Source organism: Eschrichtius robustus, chromosome 1 (genome assembly GCF_028021215.1).
Source record: "Eschrichtius robustus isolate mEscRob2 chromosome 1, mEscRob2.pri, whole genome shotgun sequence".
NCBI lineage: Eukaryota > Metazoa > Chordata > Mammalia > Artiodactyla > Eschrichtiidae > Eschrichtius > Eschrichtius robustus.
Window position 1 is genome coordinate 9749435 of NC_090824.1, and position 6000 is coordinate 9755434.

Genomic DNA, 6000 nt, shown 5'->3' on the forward strand with positions numbered 1-6000 from the left:
CAGGGTCAGGAGAGGGGTGAGGGTGGAGGCAGCAGAGAAGAGAGTGGGGAGAATCCCTGCTTTGCACAATGTCTTCACCGAGGGGAATGGGACCTGGGCCCTCCTGACTATTGTGTCTTAGTCTGGGGTGAAGAGTGGGCCTTCTGGTCCATCGGACACAGTTGGTTCATGCAGAGCTGAAAACCCAGTCGAGAAATGTCTGGAAGAACCTGTGCTTTTCCTGAAGATCTGGTTTGAATGGACACTGATCTTGTAACTGATCTTTTTTCTCTTTTTGCTTTGACTACTCGGCAACTCAGAGCCAGATTTGCAGCAGGCCTATGGGTCACCCGTTCACTGAAACATTTGTGGGCACGGTCTGTGTGCAGCACTCTTCCAGGTACTGAGGACAGAGCTGTGAGGGGCACGAAGGCCTCGTCCTCATCACAGGCTGTCACATTCCATGGCCAAACCAACGGGTCGTTGCTTTCTGGGAATAAAACCCTGTGTTTGTATTAGTTTCTCATTTCCCTTTGCCCTCATCCCCCTAAGTCTCCATCCTATCCTGTTACAGCATCTCTTCAGTCGTTGCCACAGATCTTGGGAATAAGATGGGCTGTAACAAGCATATCGATACACCTTGGTCCAGGGTATGCATTAAGCAGCTACTAAGTATTTGGCATGAAGCTGACCTAAATGAGTTAAGGTAGTTCTTGAGAAGGCCGGTAGCCCAGTAGAGTCACAGCTTTGAACTTTGTTCCGGTTTTGCTGTGACGTCCCAGTGGGCCGGCCTGTTAAATGGGTACAGCCGCAGCCCACACGCTGTTTTGTGAAGACAAGCAAGGCGACGGCCAGCCGTGTTCTCCCACGACGGGGGGGCGTCGTGCTCTCGGTGTTCCCCCGGCTCCCGAGCCCAGGCTCAAATGTGGGCAGACACAGTGGGACACAAGTTGATTTTATGGGAAAGTGTGTTTGAGCTTTAAGTTCTCTTAAGAGCCGTAAGGCCACTTTGGGTTTTGTTTGGTGGTTAGTTATTTTTACTTACATTTACCTATTTTGGAATAAAGGGCTGAATCAGTCCTCTTAACAAGCCAGAATTCCAGCTTGAGGCTGTGTTTATAAATAGAAAATCGAGGCTTTCCAGAACTAAAGCTCACTAAAACCAATTCTGTTGACAAAGGGGAGGTATTGTCAGCTAGTGGTCTGAGCATTTCTAGGCATCGGGGATTCCTGAGTCCCAGACACGCCCCCAGGGTGATCCAGCTTTAACCCTCCTGTACCGAGGATGCTGAAAGGAGCCAGTCAGCTGGTGCTCGGAAGCCTGCACTGTGGGCAAGTCGTTGGCCTCCCAAGGCCTCTGGCTCCTCCCTATACAGTAAAGGATCCAACAGCTGATAAAGCCACAAAACTTGAACTTGTAAATGCAGAAGTAGTAGATATCTGAGTCATGGCTGGTCAAGATCATGAATTCCTAGAAGCCCAGGCCATGTTCTTGTTCTTTCGCTCGACTCATCAGCTGTGCAATCATCCGCGAATGTCGCTTCACCATCCACTACGGTCAAGCCCTGTCCGGGTGCCCGAAGTCAATGGGATTCAGTCAGTTAGGTCTCTCATATTCCAGTCGGGTGGGGGTGGGAGGAAAGACAGATGTGAAAGAAATCTGATAGTTTTGGAGAATAATTGCCTGGAAGACAGTGAAACGAGGTAGTGGAAGCGAGTGGCATGTGGAGTGGTGTGGCCAAGGTTAGATTACAAGATAACATTTATTGAGTGCTTACTGGTCTAAGCACTGTCCCTGTGGTTCATACAAGAGGAGGTTCGACCACCAGTTTACAGATGAGTAAAGATATGCAGAGATGCTGCTGACGTCCTTGAAAATGAGTAAACCACAAGACGCTGCATTCAGGGCTCAGCTTATGGTGGGGACAACTGTGTGTAACCAAATAACTTCAATCCCGTGTCCTCTCCGATGAAGCACTGACCAGGGCAAAGTTGAAAAAAGCTGGAGGATGAATGGAACCTTTACGGAAGGAAGGGGCGATACTTGAGCTGGGTTTTGAGGGACGAGTAGAAGTTCTCACAGAATGTCTCCCTGTGGGAGCTGTTGGTCCGTGGCACCGTGGATATTTGCAGGCTCTTTAGTAGGCCACATAATTCTTTGGCATGATGGATCCAGGGGGGCTCCTGAGACGTGGGTCACGTTATATGGCCATTTCATAAAGCCCTGAATGTTTCTGAGGAATTATTTAAAGGGAGTGATCACTGTAAGTCTTCAAAATTAACTCACATATTTTAACCCAGATTTGTAATGTCGATGTGGCTAATGACATCCCTGCAGACGTTCTGAGAGCAGGCTATATTTTTCTGGGTGGGAGCTTTAAACCTGTACTTCTTTCAGCAAATCTCACGGTCTCAGGTTCCTCAGAGGTAAGGGCGGGGGGTGGGGTGGGGTGGTGAGGCGTTCAGCCAAACCAGTGATTCTGAGTATCACACCGAAATCAGAATGTCTGGGGTGAGGCCCGGGCATCTGCATTTAAAAGAAAGTTGCCCAGATGATCTTAATGTGTAGCCAAGGTGAGGGGCCACGGGAGCGGAAGCAGGGTCTCCCCGGTGTGCTGCGGAACGCTGGTGAGGACCCTGCTTCTTTCCTCGGCCAGAGCCATTCCAGCTGGCTCTGCTCTATTCACTGAGCTTTCTTAGAACATTGTGCGGAAAGAAAGGACCCTACTGCCAAAACTCATGTTTGAACACCATTGGCCCAGAAGCCTGCTCGGACCCTCTGACTCTACATCTGTGGTTCTCTGGGGGATTTTCCCCCGAGGGCTGGATCTTGGTACCATTTCTGCACTCTGTAGAGCAGCTGCCTTCTCTCCCAGATCTGGCTACCTTGCCTTGATAGGTGAGCTAATTCCCAAATGTGGCAGCGGCTGCATTACAGTGAGAGTTTTGATTACCTCGTTGTGAATTACAGCACAGAGCCCTGGTGAAGGGTCAAAGGTATTTGAAATCCTTTGGGATCAAATGTGAGCTATTACTAAAATGAGGCTCCATTTAATAGGTGATAAATCTTGATATTGTAAGTTTAGTATAGTTTGATGGTTGTAAATCCAGTGAATCTACTGTAGGAATTTGGTGTGTGTTGCATTTATGAAATATTTAGTCAGGTGTTTTTAAAGGTATGATTTTACTCATAAGGTACTAATTTTTATGGGCTTAACAAGCAAATTTCATATTGGTGTCAAGAAGGCTGCTGTTTGCGGGCCTTTGAAATGAGAAAAGACAAGGTATTGTAGTTTTTTTTGTTTTTGTTTTTTGAATTATAAGAAAGCTCTTCGGTAATATTCACAGTAATAGCCAAATCAAGAAGTGCATTTTAGTATACTTCAGAGTATATTTTACGATAAGAAAATGGCTGAATAAGAGCAACTTAAAAGTAAGTTTATATTTGATGTGTAGACTGTAAGTATGAGGAAGGAGTACACATCTGGGGTGGAAATATGGCCACAGCCTAGATGTTGGGGCAAGTCTACCAGGTTGGTGGGCGGGAGGCCCTGAGTTCATTACTAGTCATGCATGTTTGTTTTCTACTGCTACAAATAACCATGCATTTGATGGGTCAAAACAACATGCATTCGGGACTTCCCTGGTGGCGCAGTGGCTAAGACTCCACGCTCCCCATGCAGGGGGCCCAGGTTTGATCTCTGGTCAGGGAACTAGATCCCACACACATGCCTCAACTGAGGAGCCCACGAGCCACAACTAAGGAGCCTGCCCGCAGCAACCAAGACCCAGCACAACCTAATTAATTAATTAATTGTTTTTTAAAAACATGCATTCATTATCAGGTTCTGTGGGTCAGGAGTCTGGGCACCAGCTTAGCTGGGTCCTCCGCTCAGGTCTCGTGAGGCTGCAATCAAGGTGCTGGCTGGGCTGAGGTCTTATCTGGGCTCGGGGTGCTTCCAGGCTCACATGGTTGTTGGCAAAGTTCATTTTCTTGCAGATGCAGAGCTCCTGGCAGCTTGCAGCTTCAAGGCCAGCAGGAGAACTTCTCTCCCACGTCAGTCCTTCTTTTCGGGGAAGGCTTGGACCCACCTAGGATAACATCAACTGACTCAGAGTCAACTGATTAAGGACCTCAATTACATCTGCAAAATCCTTGCACCTTTGCCATGTAACATAACCTGACCATGACAGCGACGTCCCATCGTATTCCCAGGTCTCGCCCACGCTCAAGACGAGGGCATTACAGAAGGTGTGTATACCAAGGGGTGGGAATCCCGGGGGCACCTTAGAATTCTGCCTGCCACACCACAGATGTGACCCTACACAAGTCTCTTCGCCTCTTTAGCTTTCCTTTTGATGTACTGTCAAATGGGGATGGTAACTCCTACCTGTCTTGGAGGGACGTTGGCAGCCTCAATGAGCTAATGTGTAGGAAATCAGGGGGTAAACTGGGCAGCCCCTGGTGCGGTGCCCAGGCAGTGTGCTGCGTGCCACGGGCAGGCAGAGGTGCCTGAGTGGAAGTGTAAGATGTGGGGAGTATTACCTGCTTTGGGCTGCAGGTACCACTGAATACACTGAGTGGATGTAAAAATGAAGACACCATGGACACATCTTCAGTTCCCTTTCATTTGATCAGTGACCTGAATGGGCACTGAAGTTGCTTATAGTTCACTTCTCAAAAGAGTTGCTTTTCCAAATTCCTCACAGTCTTAATAATGACCACTGACATCTTTTCTGGATTGGGAATGGTTGCAGTGTCCAGTCGTTTACTTTGACCCCCTAATCTCCTCCCAGCCATTCACCAGGTTCAGAAAGACACCATGATCAACAACCCTGTGATTTGCCACATGAGGGCCATTCAGTGGGACGCATTTGCCCCTCCTCCCCACCTACCTACCCTCTGGCTTCCTGGTACCCCTCCCCAAAATGGTCCCTGTCCATCACTTTCCATTTCACAGCTAATGTAGAACCCAATTGGAGACAGAAAGGGACAGACGAATTTTTACACAGTTGCTGCAGGTCACTGGTTAAGTTATTGGTCAAATAATACTTGCAGTACAGATAACTGCTTTTGCCATTGCAACCTGGCTCTGCACGGCAGTAATTACAAATGCAGGGAAATGGAGGGAAAACCCATCTTATTTAAAAGTGTTTTAGTGTCAGCAAACACACTGTGATGCCATTAAGAAAGTTTTTGTTAAGGACACGCTCGACTTGAGGTTTTTAATTTGTTTGAAGTATTTTGCTAAAACAGAATTATGTTGGAGTTTACATAAAAGTAGAGAATGACATGAAAAGTTTTAACTTAAGCAGCAAAATATAAAGGCTAATCTTATTTAAAAGTAATATGTATGTCTTGATTGAGTGCCCAGATACACTCAACTGGGACTTTTTAGTGGAATCGGGTCTAAGCAGTTACACTGAGTTATACCGAGAAGGTTTCCCTGAGCTTATATTGCCAGACCTGAAATACTCTTGTGGCTGCATTTAATAAAGAAACGAAAGTCTTGAGTAAGGGGATATGATTTTTTATGACAGAAGGAATGCAAATAACTTTTAGTCTCATTGCCTTGACCGGGTTTGGTTTGATTTGATGGAGTTTAATAATGACTTATAACCTGTGCTGACAATATGCAGGCCCGCACAACGTCATTTAACTCATTTATTCTGCTTGCTGTAAAAACAAAGAGATGGCAAATAAATATATGGAACGTTCATTGTTTGTCAGAGGGCCCAAGCCAAGAGTTTTCAGTGACCTTTTAAAATATGGTCCCAGGCTAGTACTAAAATGTCTGTCACTCAACACACACACTTGCATGCTTTGGCCTTTTAACCCATGCATCTTGTGTTTTTCTCTTTCAAATGGGTGTATGAATTTCCAATCAGCTGCGGCCATGTAGGCTTTTGCATCGGAGGATTACTGTAAATTGCAGCCTGACAATTACAATACGCAGGGCACCGGCGAGTTATTAATGGGCTCGCCTACTGATGGCCTTTCAGCACAGCCTCGGACCTGCT